Genomic DNA, 25,097 nt, shown 5'->3' with positions numbered 1-25,097 from the left:
CTGGTGTGAAGTCTAAGAACTCCTCACCTAGATCTAGATCCCAATGACTTTCTTTTGTCTTTTCCTAAAAGTTTCATAGTTTTACATTTCACATTTAAGTCCATGATCCATTTTGAGTTAATTTTCATAACAATTGAGACTTAAGTCAAGGTTCATCTTTTGCTGATGCTGTCCAAATGCTCCAGCACCACATGTTGAAAAGGCTAGCTTTCCCTCATGGCACTGCTTTGGCACCTTTGTGGAAAATCATTTGGACACATTTACATAGATCTGTTTCTAAGATCTGCTCTGCTCAGCTGATCTATGTGTCTATCCCTCCACCAACACTACAGAGTCTTGATTACTCTATAATAAGGCTTGAAATCAAGTAGACTGGGATTCTTCCCACTTTATTCTGATCTCTGGGAAAAAGCATTCAGTTTTTCAGCATCAATTCATTTCAGTAAAATGTTAGCTATAGGTTTCTGTGGCCATTTTTTTTTTAATCAAATTGAAGAAGCTCCCTTCTATTCCTATCTTACTGAGAATTTTAATCATGAATGGGTACTGAATTTTCTCAAATGCTTTTTCTGCATCAACTTATAGAATCATGTGATGTTTCTTTTTTAGTCTATTAATATGGTAGATTACATTGATTTTCAAATACTGAATCAGATTTGCTTTCCTGGAATAAACCCCCCCTTGGTGATCATGTATAGTTCTTTTTCTACTTTGCTCAATTATATTTGCTAATATTTTGTTAAGAATTTTTGTATCTATGTTCATGAGGGGCACTGGTCTGCAGCTCTCTTTTTCGTACTGTTTTTGTCATATGGCATCACAGTAATACTAGCTTCATAAAGCGAATTGAGAAACATTCCCCCCTTTCTGTTTTCTGGATTAGATTATATAGAATTGGTGTCAATTCTTTAAATATTTGGTAGAATTCTCTAGTGAAGCCATCTGGAGCTAGAGATTTCTTTCTTGGCAGTTTTTGAATTATAAATTCAATAACCTTAATCAGTATAGGGCTATTCAAATTATTTATTTCAGGGTAAGTTGTAGTAGTTGTGTTTCTTGAGGAATTGGTCTGTTCCAACTACACTGTAAAATTTATGTATATAGAATTGCTGTAGTAGTCCTTTATTAACCTCTTGGTGTCTGCAATTGGTGATTTCCTGCTTCATTCCTGATACAGCTATTTGTGTCTTTCTTTCCTCTGTCCGACTTGCTAGAGAATTATCAATTTTATTAACCTTTCCAAAGAATCAACTATTTGTTTCCTTGATTTTCTCTATTGTTTTACTGCTTTCAGTTTCATTGATTTCTGCTACTATGTCCTTCCTTCTCCTTGCTCTGGGTTTACTTTTATTTTATTTTCCTAGGTTCTTCAGGTGGGAGCTTATATTAATGTGAAACTTCACCTCTTTCCTAATGTATTCATATAGCACTACAAATCTTCCTCGTAGCACTGCCTTAGCTGTGTCCCATGAATTTTGACATTTTCGTTTTTATCCTCTTTGATACCTTTTTTTATTTGAGACTTCTTCGACCCACACATTATTTAAAAGTGTGTTGTTTAGTCTCCAAGTATTTGTAGATCTTCCTGTTATTTTTCTGCTATTCGTTTTCATTTTGATGGCATTATGGTAAAAAAAAGAAAAAAAAAACATTCTGTAGGAGTTCAACTATTTTAAACACTTTGAGGTTTGTCTTGTGGCCTAAGATATGGTTTTGGTATAATCCTCCATGGGCACTTCCCTCCTCCCCCCGCCATGGACACTTAAAAAGAACATTTTTCTGCTATTATGGAGTGATGTGTTCTATAAATGTCCATTAGATCATTGTAATTGGTGGAGCTGCTGAGTTTTACCATACACTTGCTGATTTTCCTCCTAGTTCTAGTAAATGCTGAGAGAAGGATACTGAAGTATCCTTTGAATTTGTCTGTTTCTCCTTTCACTTCTGCCAATTTTCGCTTCACAGATTTTACAGCTGTTTTGTTGGTACCTACACATTTAGCATTGCTCTATCTTCTTAGTGGATTAACTCTTTTATCATATAACATTTCTCTCTGTCTCTAATAATTTTCTTTGCCCTGAAGTTTACTTTACCTGGTATTAATATAGCTTTTTCTTTTTTTTTTTGGTTAATCTTTGTAATGATCTAGCCAGTTCTCATTATATATTGATTCCATATTTGCTAATTTACTCACTCACTAAAATGTATTTATATCCCCAAAATCAATACTAGCAATATTTTTAAAGTCATTCATGGACATGCACAGAACAGCAAAAAGTTTGAGTTGCGGGGCGCCTGGGTGGCTCAGCGTGTTAAAGCCTCTGCATTCGGCTCAGGTCATGATCCCAGGGTCCTGAGATCGAGCCCCACACTGGGCTCTCTGCTCAGCAGGGAGACTGCTTCCCCCTCTCTCTCTCTGCCTGCCTCTCTGCCTACTTGTGAAATCTGTCAAATAAATAAATTAAAAAAAAAAAAAAGTTTGAGTTGCCTGACACATATTCCCAGCTAAAATCAAACAAGGCAATCCCTCTGTCTTCTTGTTTCAACTCTCAGGCTAAAACCAAATATGCTTTTCACAATCTACTAGCACCACAATTTCCCCATTTTTTGCTTTTTGTTGGTTATTTCACTGCTTAACATGGCTGGCCTTGAGCATAGCACTGAAGGACTGTTTCCAGTTCCTAAGAGCAAGAAGGCTGTTGGTGCCTTACAGAGAAATGTGTGCTAGAATCAGACAGGTCTCGCAGTGCTGTTGGCACTGAATTCAAAGTTAATGACTCAACAATACTCACCCAATAAAGTATCGTCAAACAGAAATGCATATAAAACAAGAATATGTACTGACCATTTGACAAAAATGTGAACAGAGGCTCACAGGAGCCTAACTCTGCACTTGCCCTAGGAGCAGTTCAGAGTTTGCTAATTCAGTGTTCACAGTGATTTAATTAGCTGCCACAAATAAGGAGAATCAACTGTGTATGTTTTCCCATATTTTGATTTTCAAGTTGCTGTGTTACTATATTTGAAATGAGTTTCTTATACACAGCATATAGTTGGGTATGTTCTTAATCCACTCTGTCAATATGTTTTTTTAGTTGATGTTTTCATAGCGTTTACTTAATGTAATTATTGATATATTAGGTCTTAAGTCTTTTGGTTTTCTATTTTTCTTCTCTGTTATTTGTTTCTCGAGGGCTATTTGTTTGTTTGTTTTTTCCTACTTGTCTGTGGGTTACTTGAACATTTTTTAGAATGCCATTTTGATTTATCTGTAGTGTTTCTGAATATATCTCTTTGCATAACTCTTTTTAGTGGCTGCTCTATGTATCACATTACATATATAAAACACCTTAGTCTACTGGTATCCTCATTTTAGCAGTTTAAGTATATAAAACTTACCTCCTATTACATACATGTAATACATTACCCTTCCATGTTTATAGTATAATTTTCTTAAATATTTTATCCACACATATCTAGAATCACATTTAAAAGTATTATAATTTTTCACCTCAACCATCAAACACAATTCAGAAAACTCAGGGAAAAAAGGAAAGCAAATTTAACAGTATATTTGCTTACCAGGTTCTTTCTTACCTTATATTCCAAGGTTCCTTCTTTTATCATTTCCTTTCTGCTGAGAGAAATTCTTTTAGCCATTCTTTTAAGGCAGATCTGCTTAAGGTTGTTTTCTTTACCTGAGAATGTCTTGATTTCCCCTTGTCCCAAGGATATGTTCGCAGGGTATATAATTCTAGGTTCACAGTTATTTTCTTTTAGCACCGGAAAAATACTGTGCTACCATTTTCCAGTCTCCATGACTTTTGATGAGAAATCCACTCTCATTCTAATTATTTTTCCCCTATAGGTAAGGTGTCATTTTCCTCTGGCTGCTTTCAATATTTTTTGCCTTTAGTTTTCAGAAATTTGAATATGCAGTGTATTGGCAGAGATCTCCTTGGGTTTCTTCTCTCCTACTGGGAGTTTGCTTAGCTTCCTGAATCTCAAGGTTTATCTTTATCAAAGTTGAGAAGTTTTCAGCCATTATTTCTTTGAGGGTTATTTTCAACCTTAATTTCTTTCTCTTTTCTTTCTGAGACTCCAATGATATGAATGTTATATCTTTTCTTATAGTACCATAGCTCCCTGTGCTCTGCTCAATTTTTTGCCATCTATTTTTTCTCTTTTGGTCAGATTGCTCTATCATTTGGTTTACTGTTTTTCCTTCTGTCTCTTCCATTTTACTGTTTAGCCCATTCACTGAGATTCTCACTTCGTTTATAGTATTTTTTTTCAGATGTAGAATTTCCATTTGATTCTTTTTTATATTTTGTTTCTTTACTGAGATTTCCTATTTCTTTTCTAAGGCTTTCTATGTTTTCATTTGTTACAAGTGGTTTGTAATTGCTCATTAAAGCATTTTTATTTGGCTATTTTAAAATTTTTTGTCAGATATTCTAAATTCTAAAACTTCTATCAACTTACTGTTGATTTTCTTTTGTTATGATTTTCATTTGAAACACAGGCATTTTTACATTATGTTTTAAGATTCTGGATTATTATTTAAACCTTCTATTTTAGCTGGTTTTCTCCAACACCACAGTAGGTTGGAGATGCTGCTGTCTCAACATTGCCATTGGAGGTGGCAATCTGGGCTCCCCACATTCAAAGAGAGGATCTCCTTATAAACTCTGAGTGAGGGTGGTAGTTCCAGACACCCTACATGGTCTTCACTGACAATGCAGTAGGATGATCTCATTACTGCTGGCAATGGTGATAGTCCTGACTTTCCCTAGATCTCTTCTAAGACCATGCCATCAGAGAAGAGGGAGGGTGCATTATTTTCAACTGGGCCATAAGTCCAAACTCCCTACCTGGTTTCTACTTACTGCAAAGGTGGGGGTGGGGAGGCTCACTGATGGGTACTAGATATATGAAAAGTCCTGGCTCCCTACCTAATCTTCCCTGACACCACCATGGCAAGGGTTTGGGATACCCTGCAATAGCCTTGTGAGAACAAAAGTCTAAACTACCCACTCAGTTTCTGTTGGCGTGCTTCACAGTGGAGGCACAGTTTTTTGTATTTTTGTTGTTTTTTTTTTTTTTCTGTAGTATCTGACTAGAGTAGAATGGTTACCTTCTTAGTTTTCTGTCTTGACAGACTATCCCTGTCTTGGCCCACTGGCTATAGTGAGCAGGCTTTTGTTAGGGTTGGTTTTTTTTTCTTTTTTTTTTTTATATTCATTGGCATTTCCAAATTGCCAGCTTTTTCAGCTCCAAGTCTGGGGTATATGATGGGGGAAAAAATTTAAAAAAAGAACAAAGAACTCAGGTCCCATGGTCCCTAGCCAGTCTGCCTTCTTCCCACCTCTCAGAGTCTTCTTATGTTTTTCATATATATTTTTCCCCAAGAGGCTGAGTTGTTTTTAGTTATACTTAGGGGGATAAATAGGAAAAAGTACATCTACTCCATCTTTCCAGAAGTGGAAACTTCCCAGCATGTCAATTTTTTTAAAACACACTGTGTAAAGTACAAAATTTTCACAAAGCAAATATGAGTATTACTTCTCTGCATGCTTCATTTTTTTCCTGAATATTAACTCCTCTGTGAATCCTTTCTAAAACTATCCAAGTCAAAATTAATTACTTCTTTCTTTGTGTATCCACAGCATGGCATTTACTTTTCTGTAAAGCCTATAATCATCCAATGGTACCATCATTGGTCATATAAGTAAAACAAACTGAAGATGAAGACCATGGCAGATTCATGTTTGGATTCTCAATGTCTGAATGTCTAAGAGCACACATGTATTACAATAACTCACACAGTGTGGGGAAAATAGTGGAGATCCAATAAATATCTGTTCACTGAATAAGTGAACAAATGAACATTTATTCAGCACTTGCCCATATGCTCTGAAACTCAAGAAGGGTTTGTTAAATTGGGCTAAATTATTTCTGCATCTGTCAGTCTAATCAATTCACGATTATTTCTTCCCAAGAGGAAAAGAGAAGCTCATCCAAGGTGCAATTATTGCAGATTAGTACTTTTTCCCAACCAACATTTAATTAATTAGCAACTATTTATTTAAAAACTACACAACCAGAACTATACATGGTACAGAAGAAGTGAAAGTCAAGATCCCTGCCCTCAGAAGTATAAAGTATACTATAAAGACTGAAAGATAAGCAAAAATCAAAGAGTAAATAAATCAGTGAAAATGAAGTATAGGGGAAAAAAGGATATGGGTGATCTGTATCATTAAAAAGGACTTCATAAGAGAGGCAGGACTTCTGTCAGGCTTTTAAAGATAATTAAGTTTTAGTTGACTGAGAAGAAAGCAAAAAGTAGGGCATTTCAGGTCTGGAAACAGTAAAAAAATACAAAGAAATAAATTCGGACAGAGAGGAATTCCCTTAGAGGGGATAAAGCTGAAAATCAGAATTTGAAAATGACTCAATTCACACAGCACAGAAGAAGAAATAAAGAAATCACCATCATCTCAACTATACTACAGTTTACAAAGATTTTTCAAACATGCATTTCCTCATTTAAGCCACCAAATATCTTTGATGAAATGCAGAGTGAAACATGGAGTGACTTGAATTTAGATCTTCAGACATTCACCCTTGTGCTATGTATACACCATTCTCTCTGTGTAATGTTCAAATAATTGGGAGGTTTATATTGGCGTGGGGGTGATCTTTTCCCAGTGAGATAAATCTGCCAATATTTTAAAAGACAGATTTAAAAGAAGAGACTAGAAAGGTGATACAAATCCTAACTAGAAAGGCAGCGGCGAACATCGGAAGAAAGGAGTAAATCTAGGAGAGATTTCAGAAGAAGATAGATGATTTGACAGAAGGGGAAGATGGGGAGTCAAAGAAAAAGCTAAGGTCTCTGTTTCAGGCATTGAGGAAAATACTGGTACCTAGTTAAGGGGATCAGAAAACATGAATGATGAGTTCATATTTAGACACTGAATTTCAAGAACTTTACAGGTTTGTAGAAAAGCAGGAAGAAGAAAGACATGAATGGGTGCCTGGGTGGCTCAGTCAGTTAAGCATCTGCCTTTGGCTCAGGTCATGATCTTGGGGTCCTGGAATGGAGCTCTCTACTCAGTGGGGAGCCTGCTTCTCCCTCATCCACTACCCCTCCCTCCGCCCCTGCTAATGTGCTCTTTCGCAAGCTCTCTCTCTCAAATAAATAAATAAAATCTTAAAAAAAAAAAAAGAAAAGAACATCAAGCCAAGGAGCAGTGCATGCTGTTCACTGAAAGCTGTTAAACAAAACTAACCTGTCTGGAATCTAGAAGCCCAGAGCCACATTTGAATTGGTTACCTCAACCAAAATGGCTACAGTCATATCATGGTAGACTATGGTAGCTATGGTTTTTTACTTCTCAGCGTACATCCACATTTTCTCTTTTCTTTTCTTTTCTTTTCTTTTTTTTTAAGATTTTATTTATTTACCCGACACAGAAAGATCACAAGTAGGCAAAGAGAGAGAGAGAGAGGAAAGCAGGCTCCCCGCTGAGCAAAGAGCCTGATGAGTGACTGGATCCCAGGACCCTGAGATCACGACCCAAGCCAAAGGCAGCAGCTCAACCCACTAAGTCACCCAGGCGCCCCTCTCTTTTCTATTCTTTAAGCTCATCCACCCTGACCCCCACACTCTGGTCTAGGCTGACTGTCAATCACTCCACATCCAAACTACTGAGACAGATTGGTCCAAGTAAGGCCAATTAGAATCTTCACCAACAATGATATATGGTATATTAACTACATTTTCCTATTTTCTATATTCCTCATGCTCTCACATCTTTGGCCTCACTGATCCGGAGGAACTGCCCCTTCCAAGGTTAGCTGATTCACAGACTTCCCTGTGAACACTCCTTTCATATGTAAACCAACCAACCTAAACCAATACCCTCCAGCCATCCTCCAAATCACATTTACAACCTCCAAACTTGCTCTGCCTGCAGTAATCAACCCAGGGCTAGCAACCAGACAACTTGAGATGATCCATATACCTGAGAGCCCACTAAAATTATTCAAACCAACCCTAAACCCGTTTACTTTGTCTCACCCATTCTTGCTCACCAAAACTACAATAAAGTCTTATGTACATGACTTCCTGTCACTTCTCTGCCTCCTACCTGACCTCGTGCTTCCTTAGGGAGCACCATTTGGCACGGCATGCCCCTCCTCTTGAGAACTGTAACAGAATAGCTTTCCAATGGCAATCATTTCCTGATCTGACAGCTCCTCTCATCTGAATAATAATAAAATATATTTTAAAATATAAGGATGTTGCAAATAAAAGTTGTTTCAACACAATACTGGAAGTCCTGCCAGAGAGATTAGGCAAGAAAAAGAAATAAAAGGCATCCAAACTGAAAAGGAGGAAGTCAAACTGTCTCTATTGGCAAATGACATGATATTATATATAGAAAACTCTAAAGATTCTATCAAAAAACCTGTTAGAATAAATGAAGTCAGTGAAGTTGCAGGATACAAAATCAATACACAAAACTCTGTTGTATTTGTATACACTAATAGCAAAATATCAGAAAGAGAAATTAAGAAAACAATCCCATTTAGAACTACATCAAAAATAAAATAAAATATCTAGGAATCAATTTAGCCAAGGAGGTGAAAGACCTCTCTATTGAAAACTACAAGACATTCATGAAAGAAATTGAAAAAAACACAAACAAGAGGAAATATATTTCATGCCCATGGGTTGCAAGAATTAATATTGTTAAAATATCCATTTACCCAAAACAATATACAGATTCAAAACAATCATTCTCAAAATTCCAATGGCATTTTTCACAGAAAGAGAACAAACAATCATAAAATGTACATGGAAAAACAAAAGACCTGAAAGAGCCAAAGCAATCTTGAAAAAGAAGAAAAAACTAGAGGCATTGCACTCCCTGATTTCAAACTAAATTACAAACCTATAGTAATTAAAATAGTATGTTACTGGCATGAAAACAGACACACAAATCAAAGAAACAGATGAGAAGCCCAGAAATAAAATCACACATATATTGTCAATTAGTTTACAACAAAGAAGCCAAGAATATATCATGGGGAAAGGACAGTCTCTTCAATAAATTGTGCTGGGAAAACTGCACAGCCATATGCAAAAGAATGAAACTGGGCCCACTATCTTACACCACACACAAAAATTAACTCAAAATGAATTTAAGAACTTGAAGACCTGAAACCATAAAAGTCCTATAAGAAAACAGACAGTAACCTCCTAGACACAGGTCTTGATGATGATTTTTTGAATCTGACGCCAAAAGGAAAAGTAACAAAACAAAAATAAACAAGTAGGAACATATCAAAATAAAAAGCTTCTGCACAGCAAAGGAAACCAGCAACAAAATGAAAAAGCAACCTACTAAATGGGAGAAAATATTTGCAAACCATATATGTAATAAAGGGCTAATATCCAAAATACATAGAGAACACATATAATGCAATACAGTTAATTTAAAAAAAAACCATTAAAAATTATTATAATTAATTTAAAAATGAGCAGAAGATCTGAGGAGACACTTTTCCAAAGAAGATATACAGATGACCAAGAGGTACAGAAAAAGGTATTCTACATCATTAATCATTAGAGAAATATAATTCAAAATCATAATGAAATATGCCTTAATACCTGTTAGAATGGCTACTATCAAAAAGACAAAAATAATTAATCTTGGTGAGGACATGGAGACAAGGGAACCCTGGTGCACTGTTGATGAGAAAGTAAACTGGGGCAAACACTATGGAAAACAGTATAGAGGTTCCTCAAAAAATTAAAAATAGAACTACCATATGATCGAGCAATTCCTCTTCTGAGTATTTATCCAAAAAAATAAATAAATAACTCAAAAAGATATATGCACTCTCATGTTCACTGAAGCTTTGTTTACAATAGTCAAGATATGGAAACAACCTAAATGCCTATAGAGAGATGAATGGATAAAGAAATCAAGGTGTCCATATACAGAAGAGAATATTATTCAGCCATAAAAACGAATGAAATCATGCCATTTGCAACAGCATGGATGGACCTCAACCGCATTGTGCCATGTGAAATAAGTCAGACAGAGAAAAACAAATACTAGATGATCTCTCCTCTATTTGGAATTAATCAATCAATCAAACCCAGATCAAAGATATAGATAACAGACTGTTGGTTGCAAGAGACAAGGGTGGAAAAGGAGGGAGAGAAATGTGTGAACTCTTTGGGATTTGTTTGCTTGTTTGTTTGTTTACTTTAAATAAATGAAAATCAACAAATTAACTATATTTTTTAAAAAGAACCTCTCCTTGCTAAACGATGTGAGGTAAATGTGTTTCTATCACTGGGATTTGTTTTTTAAATGTTACTATTACGCTTACATTAGCTGCCTCTAAGATCTACCAGAGTAGATTTTTTGGTTATTACTCTACTCCCCAATTCCTTTTCTTACCCAACTTAATCATATACAGTGTCTCTTTGCACCTAGTCCTAAACCTTGCTTTCGTGTTTTAGAACCAGATCTACAGTCTTAAATGCCTGCTAGGTATCTCCAGCTATGGATGATTTCAAAGCCTAACTTACATAATCTCTTTTCCCCAAGATCTTTCCTTCAAGGTCCCCTAGTTCTGAAACAGGGAATGCAAATGCTCCAAACTTGACAGGCAGCTTGACTTCCCTTCTTTCTCCCCCCAAATTCTGCACATTGATCTACCACTGTACCTTTTCTGTCCTATCTTAGGGCAGCCCTTGAGGCCTCCCTCCAAGAAAGCAAGAGCAAGGGTCTCTGCCTTCTCGGTTCTCAGAGCCTTCTGCTCATTTTCTTCCTGAGGGCCACTGCAGTTTATTTTAATTTTATGTCTGCATTTCTGTCTCTGACAGTAGATCGTGATTGCCTTGAAAGGAGCTTTGTTTTATGTTTCTATGTATTCTGATTTCCTCCATATTTCAGTGTTTGGAATAATGCAGGAATAAATGCTGGTTGAATTATTTGTATTAACTGCACTAATTACAGTAAATGCGATAGCAAATGAAGACAAAGCAAATACAATTTTAAAAACAGGATTTTCTTGAGTCTTCTGATAGTACAAAATAACAGAAAAATCTGATGAATAGGGTGCTGATTAAAATGGTATAAATATATGAAGGGATAAAAATCTGAGGAACAGTATTTTCCCAGATGGATGAAAATAAAATAAATTTAGAAAATACATGTATTCATAACTTCAAATTATTGGAAGGCAATTATGGTATTTCTGTCCCTCAACCAGACTACATTGAAGACTGAACATTTGCAGTAACTTGTGTTTTTAAAATTATACTTGAGAAAAGGTAAAATAAAGAGCTCACATGTGGGGAAAAAAATGTTGTTTCCACTGAGATTGCCAGGATGTGAATCTGGAGCTTTAGGCACCCATTTTGCCTACTGTATACACAAAAACCTATCTGAAGAATGAAATCAAGCAGGACAGGACAAGCTAAGCTGAAAGATAGACAATTTGGGATAGAGATGGACCCATATTATATCATTTGTGTCCTGGATCTAGCCAGTCGAAAGCCAGCTATATTCCTGAAGTTTCTTTTTATAATCTATAGAAGTTATAGATGGATTGCTTTCACTTACAACCAAATGTTCTGATTCAACGTCACCAAACTTATCAACTTCCCCCAAATCTCTAAGTTAGAAAGAGGATTTCCCTCTTTCTGTGAATGAAACCATAATTGTCCCTACCATTCAGGCTCAAGAGTACAAAAGCATCTATTTATTCAGTCAGCCACTAAATATCATTATTCTATCTTCTTACATCTCTTCCTTTTGTCCTTACCAATAACATTTTCACCACTTTAATTCTGATCTTCTTTATTTCTCTCACTTAGCAATAATGTTATATGTAATACATCTGAATTATCACCTTCTCTTTGAAATCTCTTCTTATCTGCCCTGGCCAAAATAATCCCCTCACTCTGCTTTTTCCTCTCCTTTTCTACCTTTCTTCACCCCCACTCTCCTACAACCATCTTGAGTCAGCTCAGGTACAATCATTTCCAGGATGCTATACCTAAATTGACTTCTCTTTTCACAGGTGGTGCCGAATGTCCCCTTCAATGATATCCCTACACACTATGCTTACCTCCTTCAAAGTTTACCACAGCCTAAGTCAAAATTAACCAAATTATGTCACTAGCCTTAAAAGTTTTTCAAGGGAAAGATCAATGTTAAATGGATTATCGGTCCAGTATGTAGTAGAAGCTCAATAAATACTTTTGAGCTTTTAAAGTGAATTGTGTTTCCTTCATCCTTGTGTCTCCATCATTCAGCACATGTGCAACACAGAGTAGCAGCTAGATTCTGGTTTGGGCTGGATACGTGAAGAGTCTTCTGCAACAGGCTGAATGTGTCCCCCCAGGAAATTCAAATGTTGAAATCCTAACCCTAACATGATGGTACTAGGAGGTGGGGCATTTGCAAGGCCATTATGTCACAAGGCTAGACCCTTCATGAATGGGATTAGTGCCCTTATAAAAGTGATACTACAGAGTTCTTTTGTTATATTGAAGATACAATGAGAGGTTGGAAGTCTGCAACCCAGAAGAGGTCCTTCCCAGCCATGCTTGCACCATGATCTCAGACTTCCAGTCTCCAGAACTGTGAGAAATAAATTTCTATTGTTTATAAGCCACCCAGGCTATGACACTTTGTTACAGCAGCCCAAACACAGAAGACACCTCCTCATCTCCAGTCTGACTATAGTTCTATCCACCCAACTCACCATTAAAGATTAATCTTGGCTCACAACCTTACTTGGTGGTGATTCCAAAAATGCTTTCATTAGCACCCTAGATTGCCTTTGCCTTTCTTCCTCACCCACCTTATTTCTCAAAACTAAGTTTGAATTTTCTCTGTGCTTGCTTGCTCCGTAATACCACCATCAACATTTACCTAATCATACCATATGTCTCCATTATAATCTAAGGTTGTCTGATCCCAGCCGGGTGTTCGGCATTGCTTGGCACCTCTCACATTTATCTTCAGCTGACCCCTATCAAATTCCCCCACTGCAGCTGCTACAGAGTTTTTCCACTCTTCCTTAAGCCCCAAATTCCACCCTTATTCCCCACATGCTCCTCTCCACATGTGAAAGATCTCCTCTTCCACATAACTCAGGATACAATATTACAACCATGAGATGAGGCTAGGCTTTCTTCATCCTCACCTCAAAACTTTTCTATCCTTTTATACAGCCCTTCTCAGCTCATGCTCCAGTGAAAGAACTGCACACCCTCCCTTGCAAAGCCAAATTCTCTGTTCATACTATACCAATGATTTAATTTTTCTACCACTCTTTGGTTCCTTCTCTTCACCACACAGAGTGCTTCAACTTCCTCTTTCCAAAGAGTTAATATTTCATTATTACTTAATGTTTGTTGAGCATTTACAATGTGGCAGGACCACTGTAAGCAGCTCACAGCAATTATTTTATTTAATCTTGACAATAAACTTTGATGTTTTGGGTAGCATATCCCCTGTTTTACAGATTAAGAAACTGAGGCCTGTATTGGGAAATTTGCTTAAGGTCACACAGCTCTCGATCTCCGTAAACAACTCGAACTTTTCTAACAAGTGTTCTTAATTTAATTCTTCTCCCTTATTTCCTGCCTCTCTTGCTCTGTGTTTCTGTGTAATAGGTCCAAAACCTGCACTGCCAGGCCAATCACAGCAACTTACAGCTGAGCGTCTCTGTTCTATCAACAAGGACAGAACATCCATCTGTACACTGTACACACAGACGCATACAATAGCTCTACCACAATCCTTCAAAATACACTTGTTGAAATGTTGAAAAAATTAATCCAGCCGTTAGGAGAATGATATTTAAAAAACAAAACACTACATAGCAGCATTGCCCTTTTCTCTTTCTCTCAGCTGCCATCACTTTTATAAATTTCCAAGCACAAAGTGTTTAGAATTACCCAAAAGAAATGAAAGCACCGAGGAGGTTTCCCTGGGTTTGAGAAGCACTCACAGCCTCAATATTTTTCTTCAGTTTCTTAACCTAATCCCCTGGTCCACAGTTTTGGCACAGGTCCCACGGCGTTCAAGAAGAATTCTGTTCAAAACAAGAGGGACAAGATCAGGTCCAGAAAGGAAGAGCTCGCAACATTATCCGCTCAAGAGCTTCCCCATCAGAAAGGCCAGGCCGACACCAGGTCAGCTGCAGAAACAAACATTTCTTCCACTGACAAGTGTTTAATTGGACATTTTGAAAATCCAATGTCATGTATGCAGATGCAAATGTTTGAAGAGTTGTTTACAGTGTCGTTTGTGCCAGACAGGCCCCAATGCCAAGCCAGCACACAGCCTCCCATTCTTCTGCTGGGCTCGGCTTCTAAAGATGTCTCAGGGCTCCCTGAGCCTTGTAAATTTCCACATCCACAGACTTATCTCTGTTTCCAAAGCAGAGTCCTTCTTCACCCTTCCATCCTGGTCGGTCCTTCTTCTGACAATCTTTGCAACTGCCTGCTCTAGTTCAAAAGGCTTTGGAGAAGTGATTTGTGAAGTGATTACTCCAGCTCTAGAAAGTATAGTGTTGAAGTTTTAGTCATTGTTGAAAAACTAACAAAGAAAATGCCAGATTCTAGATCCCTGCCCAGAAATCAGGTCTTAGGTGATGCAATTATTTCGAGAATTAGTCAAAAATAAATATCCTGCCGGGGCACCTGGGTGGCTCAGTGGGTTAAGCTGCTGCCTTCAGCTCAGGTCATGATCTCAGGGTCCTGGGATCGAGTCCCACATTGGGCTCTCTGCTCAGCAGGGGGCCTGCTTCCCTTCTTCTCTGTGATCTCTTCCCTTCCTCTCTCCTACTGTGATCTCTCTCTGTCAAATAAATGAATAAAATCTTTAAAAAAATAAAAATAAAATAAAAAATAAAAATCCTGCCACTTGTTTTACATTTGATAAGTTCATTTCTTATGCAATGGTCTTCACTGTATAAAAGCCATAAAAATTGTGATCGTTTATTAATGAGTTCATTCACTTATTCACACTACAAACATTGATTAATTACCTACCATGCCTACAGCAACTGCAAATATTTCCGATATACAGAAAGAAGGATATGTCATCCTTGGCCTCAGGAAGCTAGTGAAAGAGGACGGCAAATAACTGTCATACGTAAGGAAATAAATTCTCATGTACTTAACAATAAAGTAATGATAAAGTACAGCAGGATTATCACAGGAGAGAATAAGGAAGAAATAACAGAGAAGATGGTATTTCAGCTCAACCTTATAGGATAGATTCATTTTCATTGCTATATAGTGGGAAGGGTGTTTCTCATTAAAGAACAACGATGAGCAAAGGTCTGAACATTTATAATATATTCCCCAGAAATGGTAAAAAGTCTAGGGAAGCTGGGGTGTTATAAAGCACTAGGAAGAAATTTAAATACACACACGTGCACACAACAAGTATATTTCCAGTCTCTTTTCACACTTACTCAGGGCCTACAGTCAGGGGGTACCTAGGAATGAGTATTTTTTAAACTCTTCCCAGGTCATGATGTGCACTCATGAGACTGGATACATATATATACAGAATAAATGGAGAAATACGGGAGGTGTTACAGGCTGAACTGTGCCCTCCCCACCCCCACCACCAAAATGCATACATAGAAGTCCTGTTCTAACCCAGTACCCCAGAAAATAACTATATTTGGAGGCAGGGCCTTTAAAGAGATCATTAAGTTAAAATGGGGGCATAAAGGTGGGCCCTGATACAATCTGACTGGGGACCTTACAAGAAGAGAAAATTCAGACACACAGATAGACCAGGGATATGCCGAACAGAAAAAAGCTTTTGTGAGGAAACAGCAAGAAGAAACCATCTGCAAGTCAAGGAGAGGGCCTGGGAAGAAACCAAACCTGCCAGCACCTTAATCCCAGACCTCCAGCCTCCAGAACCACAACAAAATAACCTTCTGCTGTTTAAGTCCCCGAGTCTGTGTATTTTGTGATGGCAGCCCTAGCAACCTAACACAGGAAGTGAATACACCATGAATGCACCCAGATTTTTAAGAATCTTAAATGCCATCCTAGGTGTTTAGACTTTATTCCATAGGCAATTTCTCCAACCTGAGGCCTTTTGAAAAGGGAAGTAATATGATTCAGCCTATGATCCAACTCTTGAGGCAGAGTGGAGGATAAGGAGGTTTAAAAGATTCTGCCTGGCAAAGGCAAGAGACAATATGGGGTATGACTAGGGCAATGACAGAAAGGATGGTAAGAGGGGGAGACAGAAAAATTTAGGAGCTGTAACTGATAGCCATAAACAGCATTTGCTGGCTTATTAATTTTGGAGGATGAGGAAAAGGGTTAACTCCCTTTTGAGCCTGTTCTGTACCCTGTATTTCAGACACATCATATTACCTACAATCCCACTGATTGAGGTCCCATTAACCACAGGACAAAACACAGAGAGAGCATATTTGCGGTTGCAACTGATGAGTTAAAAACCAGAGAAGAGAAATCAGAGAGAATTCAAGTATGGAGATGAAGATCTCTTGAGTACAAAGGAGCTCCTTAAAGCCACAGGTTAAGGACATCATTGCCCTCACTTCGGATTTCAGCCCCAAAACATAAGAGCATGAAAGTCATCAGTCCTGTCCTTACACAACAACAAATGAAACTAAACAAACTGAAAACCAACAACTTTCCTGGGACCTCGCAGGGAACTACAGATGCAGAGTGAACCACCACTCTGAAATGCTGAAGAGACAGATAAAGCCCAGATCTGATCTACTCACCTGGAGCAGAAGCCACCGGAGCCATAAACTGGTAAGGATACCGATGTGGTCATTTGGACAGACTGCTGGACACTGAGTCTGGACTACCATGACAGTGGGAAACACGTCAGGTCACGGTGCTGGTCAGGTTGAGGGCACAGGGGATTCCAACAATTTTGGATAATCATAAAACAAGTATGACAAGGGAGCAAAGACAGAAGGGAAACTAAACTACCAACTAATAACTAATAAAACAAATAACAAAGTGGCTGATATTGACTGAGCACTTACCATGTGGCAGGCCTATCCTAAATGTTTACATTTCTTAAGCCTACAACAAGCCTGTAGGAAAATGCACTATTTTTCTATTGCTACTGTAACAAATTACCACAAACCTGGTGGGTTAAACATCATAAATTTTTAAACTACAGTTCTGTAGGTCAGAAGTCCAACACAGGACCCACCAGGAAAAAATCAAACTGGTGGGAGGGCTGCATTCCTTTTAGCGGCTCTAGCAGGTAACGTTTGTCCTTCCCCAGCTTCGTGTGGCCACCCACATTCCTTGTCTCATGGCCTCCTTCCGCCATCTTCAAAGCAGACAATATTGCATCTCCCTAGACAGTCTTCCACAGTCCCATTTCCCTAACTCTCTGACTCTTTTTCTGCACCTTCTTCCACTGGTAATTGGGCCCACCCAGACATTCCAAGATGACCTTCCTACTGTCAGGGTCAGATAATTAGCGCTCTTAATTCCATCTGCAACCTTATTTTTCCTTTGCCACATAATCTATCACATTCACAGGTTCCAGGGAATAGGACATGGACACAAGCAGTTATAATTATTATCTTCACGTTACAAATGAAGAAAATGAGGCATAGAGATCCTATGTAATTGGTCCAAGGTCATACAGGTGTTGGTGGCAGAGCTGAAATTTGAACACAGGAAACTGACCCATATGCTTAACCATTAAACTCCAGAGAACATGGGCGCTACTGAGTGATTTGTTTAAGTGGTACCCTAAAATTTAGACTGAGTAGGTAATGAAATGTCAGAATAGTGCAGACTGCCAGGATTTGCCCTCTGCATCTCAAAGAACTTAACTAGGGTTGGTGACTCTCCAACGGCCCCTGGTTTTCTGTAAACTTTAGCTCAGAAAAGCTAATAAAAAGAAAAAACCCTATAAAAGCACAGCCAGATGTTTGAGATGGTAAACTTTTCAATATAATACACATGGCATTAATGATTTACAACACTTAATCAAATATAACAAATGCATCTTCAGATTAGTCATAGATAACACAGACCCAATATATTTTGATCATGGTAACAGAATCTCAAAATGATGTTCTGGGCACAAAAAGGATGAATATATATAAAGGTGGAAGATGAGTATGTGAGTGCCTTGACAGCATCATGAAAGAGAGAGGATATTTTCTTTCTGTCATTTCAACCTATTCCCAAGCTAACTGAAAACATGGGCTAAACCAGAGGACTGAGACACTAGGCCAGCAAGACTCTAGAATTCACTGCAATCTCCATTTGACTTTTTCCCAACAACCTTTCATAAATGTTCCAAGGAATAAATGAATTTTCCACAAATAAGAGAATATATGTATATCCATATATAATAAAAATAAGAGAGATATAATGTGTACATATACATCACACAAATATATATTCACATATAAATAATTATATTATCTTATTAAGTGTGTCATATTATTGGAACTTCTTATATCCCTGTTCATCCTTGTGAATTTTATTCTTCAACTTAATTAGTTAAATTATTCAAATCTTATCATTTGTCTTTTGTGTCTACTTCATTTACCATCTAACAACAGATCTTAAGACATTCCTTTTTTTTATTAAGATTTTATTTATTTGTCAGAGACAGAGCACATAAGCAGGGAGAGCAGCAGGCAGAGAGAGAAGCAGGTAGGACTCGATCCCAGGACCCTAGGATCACAACCTGAGCTGAAGGCACACATTTAACCTTAACCATCTAAGCCTCCCAGGCATCTCAACCTTAAGGTACTCCTACAAACTGGTCATCCTCTCACACTTCTGACCATTTCCTTTATATATTTTGAGGATAAGTATCTCTAAAACGCTGGCCCATAAAAAGTCACAACTCTTCTGTTTTCCTTACAGCTTTTATTTTTCATCAACATAAAACAACCTAGATCTCGTATAATACTCTTTCCTTGGAATTATACCTGATTTCATCTTAATAATGATATAGAATTCAAGGCCCATAAGAGTCTCTGGTTTCCCTAAGTGGGCCCATTCTGTTTCCATTTACACTCATGACTGCCTCTTATGCGTCCCACCATCAGACCAGGGAAGTGGCAGTTGAGCTTCGCCCTACCTAATGTCCTACTTGTCCATGCTTTGTAAGCAGTAAAGGATTCAACGGCAAATCATTATGTGCAAAGGCCTCTAGTGATTAATGGATCCAGTTCCAGATCCCCGTTTCTTCCATACATGATATTCAAGTAAGTCTTCAACATATAATACAATCAACATAGACGTAGCATCCTGCCGATCGATGCGTCTTGCTTTAAGCAAACCCCATATTTCAAAGTCTGGATTTCTCTAGACAATATATTAAGTAGTGATTAATTGTTCACTTTTTAAAGGGGTTATTTGCCTCATGGAAGATTTAATCGTAAGACATATTGTAGATTCTCCTACCGCAGTGAAAGTTCATTAGATTTCCACAGATATTCTATGCAACCATTCACGACCATCCCCACAGTATACAGCAGAATTGGTGCTAAAGATGCTTCCTATCACTGCCTCCCTCCTGAGAAATCTTGGCTTTTTGGCCTTCAAATATCACCTGCTTTACTTTTACATGATGTAACATAATGGGGTGTGCGGGGGGATGCACTACAAAAGGTCAGAGTTTCAAGGCAAAGCAAGGCTCTGATACAATACACAGAGCAGCTGAGTGGAATTCAGAAGGCTCGGTGCTCTTGCCAGCCAGGGGAGCCTGGGCAATCTACAGTCTGCTTAATACCCAGATTTGTAGTTTCTAAAAGAAAGGTAATTGTGCCTGGCTGCACCTACTTCTGAGGGTTCATATAACAATCAAATGTAAAAATCAGGTGGAATGTAATGTAAATGTAAATGTAAATATCAGGTGGAATGCTAATATATTCTTTTTTCCAAGCAAGTCTAATGCCACAACACTGAAAGAATGTTGTATCAATCTACCTTTTTCTTTGGTCACAACTATTTGTCAGAGAACCCATTAAATGTTCAGAGAGTTCCTCCTAATCACTACCCTTCTCATTTTATCTGACTCTACCTCTTTTATTCTTCCCTTCGTTCAAAGCCTCCCAACACTTTCTCTGCAAAGTAAGATCAAACCCTTGGCCCAGCACCTCGGAACAATCTCCTATTTGTCTCTTCCTGACAAGCTCAGGAAGAGAAGAAACCAAAGCGTGTGATATTCTTACCATTAAAGAAGTACCGTTATTTGGAAGAGCCAGCTCATATTTCTTCTCTGTATTCCAAGTCTCCCTACACCTGTGTGAACAGAGATCTGTCCTCCTGGCTACACTCCTGCAATTTGCTTATCTTTGTTCCTCTGAGCCACTCCTGTCTAGTCACTCTATTTGGGTTTCTTCTGATGGCTCATAGTAATCCCTTATGCTCTGAGTGTCCAGCTTCTTCTCCTTCCCAGGAACTTACATAAGAATTGGAGTTCCAACAAACACATGGAATACGATGCAGGGATCATTAGCCAAGCCCAGTGCATTTTTATTTTTGTTTTTGTTTATCCTTCTTTTTAAGAGATTTGTCGAATTGATTTTTCTTTTCAGACTGAGGACCCGTGGTGACATTCGGCAGGTCTCGACTGTATGATGTGGCAGTGCAGCCACAGCCAAGGCTGTTTGCCAGGAGTCTCCCCTGGCTGTTCCACAGTTGCCTCCACTCACGGTCTTTCTCCTAAAACCTCCTCATCTCATATTAGTCTCTTCAGTGACATCCCCACTCTCCCAGCCAAGCAAATCCCAAACCTCCACATTATTTTCGCCCTTATTTCCCATATCCAGCCGGTCATTAAATCCCGCCTTCTCTACTACCTGAATATCCTTCAAACCTGTGTTAGTTTAGACCCTTGCCCTATTTCATAGCAACGGCATCCTCATGGTCTTCCAGCCTCCTGGCTTTTCCATCTCCAGGTCCCCCAAAGCATTACTGCTGGAGCTATTCTCAAAAGAAAATCCAATCATAAAACTCCTCTAGTAAAAATTCTGCTTGGAAAAAACTCTGAAACAGGTGATCCATGCTGTGAAAAAGTCAAGATAACATGGCCCCACTCTCACAAGACCTCTCTACTGCAGCCACACAGAACTCCCCCCCTCTCTCTCTGGGAGGGCCACGCTCATACCCGCTGCCTCCCAGTCGTTACCAACGTGGTTCTCTCTGCTTGGAATGAATATCCTTTCCCCTCCTCTTGGCCCTCAGCCTCCAAAATCAAGTTCAAAACTCACCCGCCCTCTGAAGTCTTCCCCATCTCTAACCATATGTCTTTGCTAGGAGAATGAATGCCCCCACTGTAACATCACCCTGTGATGTAATTATCTGTGGAATGGTCACTTTGCTAATTAAACTCATTATGTTGTTCACCTTAATCTGGCACATAGTATACACTCAATAAATGGCCACTGAAATGAACATGTGCTAAATAAAATAATAACTAAAGAAATATTCCAGAGACCTAGAAGCACATGGGTCCTACTTCTTGGCTGCATTAAAGAAACAGGGCCCAGGAATAAAGAGAAAGGACTAATAATCTGACTGAATCAAACACATGAATGGGCTGTTTGTTTTTAAAAGCTAAGTGGTTTAGGGAGGGTAAGAGGAGAAGAAAGCACATTTTAAAGCTGTAGCTCCAGGGCAAGTAATAAAAATTGTTGCTTTAATGTTTTTTTCATAATATTGTAAGCAATGGGAAGGTCTATTCTATCACACCAGCCTTCCGGGCAGAAAGTTTCAGCCTCCTGAGCTAAATCAAACTGGCATCTTCTCTTAGTTTTTCAAGCAGCCACGATAGGTCTCTGCCTTCCATGAAGCTAAACTTGACTGACAAAGACAGAACAAAACAATTTCCCACTTATTTTACCGGCCCTTCTTTTCCCTCCCTTGCTCTCATCAATTACTTATAAGGGTGCTACATTCTTGTCCCTAGATTACAGGAATATAGTCATTGTACTTTTTCTGTAATAGGAGTTGTTCTTATAAAGGAGGCTGGGAGGCAAAGCCTAAACAAGGACACAAAACTAGCACAGGAAATAATAATCTCTATACTCATAGTTCAAAGCTCTGAAGCTGATGCTAGCTCTTGAGGTCACCCATTTTACACTCCTTAAATTGGTTAAATCTGAACATGTTTAAAACTAGGATGCATATGCATTTAGGTCAAAGTATCAGAGTCTACCAGAGTCCCAACAGAATTCAGTAATTTTCAAAATGATATAACAACTGATTTTCTATAATTCAGTCTTAATCATTCCCCCCCTAAGCTCCCACCCCAAATCCATTTACCCACATTGCCCCAAACTTATGTATACATATCCCAAACATACATAGAGACCTCATTTTCTAACACCACACAGACTCTCTTAGCAGAGATTGCCTATGCTTCTGGCAGAAACCGTGCCTCCAACTGTCTATAATTTGAGTACTTGACTTTCCCATTTTCCAAGCAGTTTCTATTTAGGAAGGTTGAATGGGGATGGCAATAGTACCTAGCTCTTGGGTTTGTAGTAAGGATTAAATGGGGCAATATAAGTAAAAAGACTAAAGATAACAGTGCTTGCCGCATGATCAGTGCCCTATAAATATCAACTTTTGTTACAGTCCATGTGAACAACACATGACCTCGTAATTGGCTCTTTGGGAAAAGAGTTCAAGAAAGTTGGTCTTTTTCACCAAGTACCACTTTTGGACCCATTTCTCCCAACAGACCTGAAGTAACTGAAGTAGGTAATATTAATTTTCTTTTACTTAACACGTTTGGGACTTTGTGTTTGTTAAATGTAGCATGCAAAAAATATTTTAATATGTTTGTAAAATGACTTTTTAAGTGCTATTAAAAAAAATCTCTAAGGCCCTTCCAGCTCCAAAATGTTGTGATCTATAATAACTAATTTCAAATGCATGCAAATTAATAGTGATACAATTCCCCAGATACACTGGAGATATATGGCACTGTCAGGCTGTGCTGCATTGGAAACAAGCTAGACCCAGACCCAGGAGCCTCCGGCAATGCGGAGGAAAATCTTGCCTCTCCTTCTCCCTACCAGCCCCGAGTCTATTATTCTCTTCTTGAGCTCCCAGATTCTTTTTCAGCAGATGTGGAGAAGAATAAGGAATGAGCTGTAATTTGCAGAGAAGAAAGGGCCAAGATTCTACAGAATCCCGAACAGATAGGCTGCAGTGAGCTGAATTCCATGAAGTTATGGAATATATCTCACCTTTAGCCGTTAATGAAAGAGAATCCTAGAAATCTAATTCAGGAAGGGAATTCACCAACCCTCCCTCATCTTGGGAGATTAAGAAACTGAGACCTAAAAAGATCAAATGCCAAGTCTGGAACTTTTCTGGAACTCAAGTCCGGAAACCTGCAGAGCTGATGTGTTGACCAAGAGTATTAAAGCGGTCTCAGCCTATTTTACTTCCAAAGCATCTGCAGAGATAAAAGTCGTTTTCCTCTCTGGGCTACATTCAGCTTGCTTCAGTCACTCACAAATCAGCTAGTACCTATCTCAGGAAAACAAACAAGATTCTTCCCCAACTTGAATTCAAGAGAAATGTCTGATTTGACAAACAAGTTACTAAAAGCTGAGTCATGTATTTCTACCTTTTGATTTTACCCTTATCTTTCAGAAATACAGTAAGTACTATTACAGTGACAAGGATTCTTCAAAAGTCCGCAGCTGAAAACAAAACACAAGCAAGAAAAAGACTAGGCATACCTCAAGCAACACATTTACAAAAATCTACCCAAACTGGAAATATGAGGGGGCGCTTCTGGTGCTTATTTTCTTTAAAAACAGCAAAAAATAAAGCTCCTTGCAAGTGAATGGCTCGGTTTACATGAGTGCAACACTAGCACAACTTTTTGGAAAACCATCCAGCTGTAAGCCTGGGTCTTCACTGCCTCCACTCTGCATTGGCCTTCCTTCATGGGCACTCATTCACTTACTCAAGGCAATTCTATCCTGGGCACAGGCTCGCCCCTTCAGTTGCTTAGGGCGTACCCCCGAGTCCCTCCCCAGCCAGACAGGTTCTGCCTTCCTAGAACCCGGGAGTCTGAGCGGAGCCTAGGCGTGCACCCCAAAAGTGAAAGCACAAGGTAAAGGCGGAGAAACCCTTCAGAGGAGCTCGGCTAAAGCGGGTCCGGAGGCCTAGGGGAACCGGGAGCCCGTTCCAGGTCTGGGGTAGGGCAGCCCCGCCGCCTGGGGCTGGGCCCCGACGCGTAGGGCGGGGGTGGGGGGTGGGGGAGCCGCTCGGGCCCAGCCACGGCTGCGAGGGCGGCCGTTCCGTCGCGTCCTCCTCCCTCCCGACGCCGGCGCTCGGCTTCCCGTTTCTGGGCCCGGTCCGCCCTCGTCACGGAAGCCGCACGGCCCGCCGGTCTCCCGTGGCGTCCCAGCCCCCGCCCCCGCCCCCCAGCCAGTCGCTCCCACGCAGGAGCGACTTCAAAACCATCCCTGCGGCCCGCAGTCGCTCAGCCCGCCCGCGGGAAGAGCCCGGGCCTCGACCCCGCCGCGAGCGGGCACGGGGGTGCTGCGGCGAACGCACCTGTGGGGCCCCTCGGTGGGGGGCGGCGGCGGCGGCGGTACCCCGGTACTCCGGGCCAGACTCGCGGCCCCGCTTTCAGGTGGCGGTGGCCACACTCCGGACGCGCCCGCCGGGAGCCCTCCGCGCCGTCTAGTGACTGCGGCCCTGCCCCCGCCCTGCCCCACTGCGCTGCGGCGCCCAGGCCTGGCGGGGCGGGCTGGAGGGGCTGGGGGGCAAGGGAGCCGGGGGGCGGGGGAGGGGGGGGAGTCTACAGGGGACTACGGCGGAGTGGGGGGGGGTGGTCACGGGGGCTCGCTAGGGGGCCTCTGAGGCTCAGGTGACTGGAGGGCTCACCTTAGTTCTGGCGCCCGTCGGAAAATTGGGTTACTCGCTGGGCCCTCGGCCCCTGGGAAAATTGGGTTACTCGCTGGGCCCTCGGCCCCTGGCCCTTGCTTGTTTATGGAGGGATGGGGGAGACTCAGGA

The 25,097-nt window shown here is 39.8% G+C and overlaps 1 protein-coding gene across 4 annotated transcripts in view; it reads right to left on the bottom strand.

Moving 5' to 3' along the window:
• The window catches only part of CPQ (carboxypeptidase Q), a 451,562-nt gene extending 426,791 nt beyond the window's left edge, over positions 1–24,771 (bottom strand). For all 4 annotated transcript variants that reach the window (XM_004768524.3, XM_004768527.2, XM_004768528.3 and 1 more), the window contains exons 1-2: positions 24,635–24,771; positions 14,006–14,142 (exon numbers count right to left, since the gene is read on the bottom strand). The gene's annotated coding sequence lies outside the window, so the exon portion shown is untranslated. The remainder of the gene's footprint in view (positions 1–14,005; positions 14,143–24,634) is intronic.
• Positions 24,772–25,097: the final 326 nt, after the last annotated feature.

Source organism: Mustela putorius, unplaced genomic scaffold, assembly GCF_011764305.1.
Source record: "Mustela putorius furo isolate JIRA1106 unplaced genomic scaffold, ASM1176430v1.1 tig00000228_pilon_pilon_pilon, whole genome shotgun sequence".
In the NCBI taxonomy this organism is placed as follows: Eukaryota; Metazoa; Chordata; class Mammalia; order Carnivora; family Mustelidae; genus Mustela; species Mustela putorius.
The sequence above is the reverse complement of the archived record's forward strand: the minus strand, read 5'-3'. Positions and strand labels throughout refer to the sequence as shown.